This window comes from Onychomys torridus, chromosome 9 (genome assembly GCF_903995425.1).
Source record: "Onychomys torridus chromosome 9, mOncTor1.1, whole genome shotgun sequence".
Lineage (NCBI taxonomy): Eukaryota > Metazoa > Chordata > Mammalia > Rodentia > Cricetidae > Onychomys > Onychomys torridus.
In genome coordinates this window covers 97,092,601-97,098,898 of record NC_050451.1, presented here as the reverse complement: position 1 = coordinate 97,098,898, position 6,298 = coordinate 97,092,601, and the positions used below count along the sequence as shown (strand labels likewise).

Below are 6,298 nucleotides of genomic sequence, written 5' to 3'. Positions count from 1 at the left end.
ACAGAGAAACCCTGTCTTGAAAAAAAAATCACAAAAACAAAAACAAAAATTCATATAAACACTAGTCTACATTGAGTCATAACAGAGTTATCAGAGGACAAAGTTAAAAAAAAATGGCAACTATGTCCAATTGAATAAAACTGTGTCATGTACATTTTACAAAATAATCATCTTAGGTTAACAAAAAAAAATCAAGCAACCTGCAATGTTGTCCTGTAAGATGGTTTCATTACACCTTCTAATGTCTTCCAGTATCCTACTTTAGTGGAGCCTGTAGTTATTCTGGCTATTGCTGCCTCTTTGGGAAGCATGCCATTAGTGCTCTGTTGACCTCTGATGTCTGCATATCCTTGTCTGTATCCATAGTTCCAAGAGTTATACCCAGTATAATCATATCTGCCATAGCCACTATAGATCTGTCACTGTCATAGGCACTATTATAATTTTCATATCCTTAACCATCATAGTTATTAAATCCTTGGTTCACTTTCAGCTCTGAGCTCTTCTACATCCCCTAGTATCACATAAAAAAGTGACACATGCCTTTAATCCTAGCATTCCAGAGGCAGAGATCTGCCTGGAACTCTGTGTGTTCAAGGATACAGCCAAGCATGGTCACTCCATGCCTTTAATCCCAGGAAGCAATGGCAGGAGGCAGAAAGGTATTTAAAGTGTGAGGACAAGGAAATATAGCCTAGTTAGGCTTTTAGGCTTTTGAGCAGCAGTTCAGCTGAGAGGCTTCCAGTCTAAGGAAACAAGATCAGCTGAGGAATTGGCGAGGTGAGGTGGCTGTGGCTTGTCCTGCTTCTCTGATCTTCCAGTGTTCACCCCAGTACCTGGCTCCAGGTTTGCTTTTATTGATAAGAACTGTTAAGATTCCTGCTCCACACCTCTTCCTCCTGTTTGTTGTTCCTCTTACTGCCTGTGTAGCTCTTGGATTGTGCAACTTTGATCTTGCACACCCCAGAACCTAGTTGACGGTCTCTACTTTCTAACAATTTCTTGACTTACTGGCTCTTGATCTGTATATGTGATAAAACGGAATCCTCACCTTTCATTTATTTTTGTATCCATGGGAAGCTCAATATTTCCTATCTCTCCAAAGGCTCCAAAATAGTCTACAGTTTGTTCTTCTAAAGTATCTGGATTCAATCTGCCCAAACAACCTTTTAAGGGGGCTTTTTCCACATTAAAGCTTTGGCCTTTTGGGAGCTACCAATTTACCATCCAATTTGTTTTCTCTCGGGTCCAAATCCTTATCCACACTACCAGTGTCTTTGAAAAGCACAAATCCAAATCCTCTTGATCTTCCAGTACTGGATATGTTTTAATTGTGCATTCTATAACTTCCTCAAATTGAAATAAATATTTAGTCAGATCTTTCTTGCTTGTATCCCAGCTTAAGCCTCTAATAAGCATTTTATCATCATCCTGTTAATTCTTGCTCTCATTGATCTAGGATCCATCTGTGAATTCATCCATGTCACAGTACTCATTCTGATCCTGCCTGGAGAGGGAACCATTGGTAAGGGGTACTGGCTGGCATTACCATTCAGGCAGCAGTTGTAGCACGAATATTAAATGGTCTTGTTAATAAAAAACAAACCCAGAGCCAGGTATTGAGGTGAATGCTGAAAGATCAGAGACAGAACAGGCCAGAGCAAACCTTACCTTGCCAACTTCTCAGCCAATCCTATTTCCTCAAACTGGAAGCCTCTGAGTCCGCATCCAGAATGAATCTCAGCTGAACTGCTGCTACAAGCCTAAAAGCTTAACCAGGCTCTAGTTCCTGGTCCTCACACTCTATATACCTTTCTATTTCCTACCATCACTTCTGGGGATTAAAAGTGTGTGTTACCATGCCTGGCTGTTTCTAGTGTGGCTTTAACTCACAGAGATCCAGATAGATCTCTGCCTTTGCAATACTATGATTAAAGGAGTGTGTGCCACCATTTTCTGGCCTCTGTATCTAGTGGCTGTTCTGATCTCTGACCCCAGATAAGTTTATTAGGATGCACAACATATTGGGGAACACAGTATCACCACAAGCAGTGGTGATATAGCATTATGTGGAGCTGTATTTAAAATGGCAGAAGTCCACAGTTCATGGGCTTCCACTAGTGTGGCCTGTCATCTCTGTACCTACTCCCATCATGATCTCAACATCCTTCACCTGCAGTATCTCTCCTCTCTCTCATCAATTCGATTCCCAGAGCTCAGCCTGGTGCCAGTCATGGATCTCTGTATCTGCCTCCATCTGTCACTGGACAAAGGCTCTATGATGACATCTAGGTTATTTCCTAGGCTGGTCACCAAATTAGACCAGTCCAGGCACCGTCTGGACCACTACCAGCAGACCAAGGTGGGGTCAACCTTGTGGATTCCCAAGAGCCTCCCCAGCACCCTACCTTGTTCTTGACCCTCCCATTTCCCTATATTCTCATCACCTACTCCTCACCCTCTGCCACTCCCACCCCCACCCAGCCACCCAGCCCACTCATGTAGATCTCATCCACTTCTCCTTCACAGGGTCATCCATATGTCCCTCCTAGTGTCTTTCCCTGTTAGCCAGCCTCTCTGGAGTTATGGTTTGCAGTCTGACCATCCCTTCCCTCCCATTTAGTATCCACTTATGAGTGAGTACATACTAAGTTTGTCCTTCTGAGTCTGGGTTACCTCACTCAAATGATATTTTCTAGATCCATCCATTTGCTTGCAAATTTCATGATATCGTTGTTTTTTTGTTGTTGATTTGTTTGTTTTTGTTTTTGTTTTTGTTTTTGTTTTTTTGGTTGTTTGGATTTTTTGGAGCTGAGGATGGAACCCAGGGCCTTGAGATTACTAGGGAAGCACTCTACCACTGAGCTAAATCCCCAGCCGATATCATTGTTATTTTAATGTTGAGTAGTACTCCATTGTGTATATGTGCCATATTTTCTTTATCTATTCTTCAGCTGAGGGGCATCTAGGTTTCTGTGGAGCCCCAATGGGACTGGACTAAGCACTCTGGATATAGAAGATGATTGTTTGGCACGTACCGTTTGGGGGGCACCCAGGCAGGGGGATTGGGATCTGTCCCTGGTCTATGGGCAGGCTTCTGGAATCCCGTGCATGTGGTGTAATGCCTTGCACAGCCTTGGTGCAGTGGGAAGGGGCTTGGACCTGCCTAGGCTCTGTGTGGTGGGCTGTGCTGACTCCCCATGTGAGACCTCAATTTGGGGGATGTGGGGATATGGGGTGGCTTGGGAAAGAGGGCTGGGGGATGGGAGGAAGAAGGAGGGGGTTCTGTGTATAGCATTGTAATGAGCAGAAAATTTCTTAACAGAGAAAAATGAAAAAATGGCAGAAGAGATATAAAAATTTAAGTAAGTCATTAATGTATTCTTTTTATTTTAATTTTTTAAATTTGTTATTTTATGTATGTGTGTGTGTGTTTGCATTAGATCATGAACACTGTGTGCATACAAGGGTCCATGAAGCTAAGACCAGGGCTTTCAAAGCCCTGTAACTGGAGATACAAGTAGCATGTATAACCATGTTCATGCTGAGAACTGAACCCAAGTTGTTTGGAAGAACATCAATCTTCATTAACCTCAGAAACATATTTCCATCCTCTGTAAACAGGTATTTTTTCTATTTAAAACTATAGCAAATCAACTTATGATAATGTAATAAATATGTAAATTGTATTGCTATTTATAAAATACAGTTTTAACCTTGAGAAAAAATTATGAGTCCTGTGGTATACAGGGCAAAGCTGACAGGAACCTAAGACATTCAATATCCCTTAAAACCCGTGTTACATCCTTGGGCCATTGGATGTTTATATGAAAAGTCATGGGAAGAAGCTTTTCCAGGACACACTGCCAGACACAATTTCAAACTGATAATTAAACACCAGAGGATATATTCAATAAAATAATCTTATATATTAATTACTTTAATTTTCTATAGGATAAAAAGAGAGTAGTTAGAAGACAAATTCCCAAAGCAAGTAATTAAATTGTATTTCCCTCGGTAATCTATTAACATATTTCAGCAAATTCATAATTCTTGGGTGAAGCATAGATCAGGAAGTGAGAATAGCAGCACTCTTAGTGGAATTTTGAGCAGTTTGCACAGAGAATCTAACTCTGAGTGGTACTGCCAATGCTAACAATAAGTGATGATAAATGAAATTACAAACAATAGTGAACATTTACATATCATGAAAATTATATGCACATGTTATAAAACTTTTTAAAGGGACTTGTGAATATACTTATTGACATACATTTTAAAAATAAATGAGACAAAGTAAGTCAATGATTTATTAATTATGACTCATATCTTTTTTTTGTTGTTGTTTTTGGTTTTGTTTTTCCAGATAGGGTTTCTCTGTGTAGCTTTGCACCTTTCCTGGATCTCGCTCTGTAGACCAGGCTGGCCTCGAACTCACAAAGATCCACCTAGCTCTGCCTCCTAGTGCTGGGATTAAAGGCATGTGCCACCACTGCCCAGCTATGGCTCATGACTTAAGAACTAAAATTTGGTTCACTTTTCAAATTCTCAATCGATTCTATTTCTGATGCTAAAATAATCTCTTACTAATATCTGTTAGGTTTCTGGAAAATTTTGAAAGAGTAGACCATTTAAAAAGTGACTCACAGAGTCAAAATTGCATTAACTAAGATCAGATGATATAATCCAGCATGTTGTGCTTGGACCTGTGTCACATCCAACTCTTGGTGGTAGCTTAATGGACCTTGCCATATCAGAAGATATATTTTCTGGCAAAGAATTCTCTGAGGCTTCATCATCTAAGGTCTTTTTGTTTCAGAACATGTTGATCTCTGCCTTCATTGAAATCTTTAATGCTATAAGCAAATTAGTTTTAATCCAGGTACTTATTCAGGTACGTCTTCTTCCCCACAGCCGTAGATACATAACTCTTACTCTTGCTAAGGTTTTCCATTTCTTGATCACTAGATTTCTCATTGCTTTGTCAGGACAGTTGATATCATGTCATCCCACTGACCCAATAAACTATTTATTTAAAAATAAAAAATCCTAAAACAAAAACAAAACAAACAAACAAACGAACTTGTTAGTCTCTCCTAATAGATTCCTAGTAATGGGGTGCACAGAGAGCCTGAACCAGCCGTCTTTTGTTTTGAGACAGCACTCAAAAGGTGGTGGGACTGGGACATCATCCCAGCCACAAAACCTATAATTTGTCCTGCCTGCAAGATGTGGTGTGGTATCAGTGGCACAGCACTTGTGGGAGCTGCCAAGCAATGACTAACTTGAGGCACATGCCGGAGAGGAAGCCTATGTCTGATACTTCCGGGAGGGCCGGTACCCAACATGAATGGCAAAAGAAAAAAAAAAAAGTCCATGAAATTATTCCTAATGATATTATGCCCTAATCATAGACCAGAGCCTAACCCGATTGTCACCAGAGAATCAGAGAAGCTTTATCTACCAGCAGATGGGAACAGATGCAGAGACCCACACCCAAATATTAGGCAGAGCTCAGGATACCCCTTAGAAGAGAAGGAGAAAGGATTGTAGGAGCCATAGGAGTCAAGCATACCACGAGAACGTGACCCATAGAATCAACTAAGCAGGGTTCATAGGGACTCACAGAGACTGAAGAGACAATTACAGAGCCTATAAGGGTCTGAGGTAGGTCCTCCGTATATATGGTACACTTGTGTAGCTAGGTGTTCTTGTGAGATGTAGGAGTGGAAATTGTCTCTGCCTTTTTTGCCTGTTCCTGTTACCCTTTTCTTGTCCAGACATGATATGAAGGTGCACATCCAGTCTTGTGGTAAGTTATTATGCCATGTTCAGTTGATATCCTCGGGAGGACTGCTCTTTACTGAAAGAAAATGAAGGAGGATTAGGTCTGCGGGGTAGGGCATATGGTGGGGAGGGGCTGGGAGGAGTGGAGGGAGAGGGAACTGCTGTTAAAATATAAGGTATGAGAGAAGAATTGAAAAAACAAAAATTAACTAAAACTAACAATCAATTAGTATGGTATTTCTATACAGTTCTATTCCGTGGTTATTAGCAAACACTTGGAATTAAAATCCACTGGATATATATTTTTTTTTTTTTTTTTTTTTTTTCTGATTGTTTTCTGGAATTAGGCCAGGCCAGAAATACACACATTTTCCCAATGATGCTCAGTTCTGAGCCCTCCCTCTGCCACATTTCTGCATCTGTGACTTTCTCCTAACTCTTTCATCTTGATTTTAAAAGAACAGGGATGCTACCTAACCTCTTTCTGCATAGCACTTACCTGTTTGCACAT

The 6,298-nt window shown here is 40.6% G+C and overlaps 1 pseudogene; it reads right to left on the bottom strand.

Moving 5' to 3' along the window:
- Positions 1–261: 261 nt before the first annotated feature.
- On the bottom strand, positions 262–6,298 carry LOC118590798 (annotated as a pseudogene).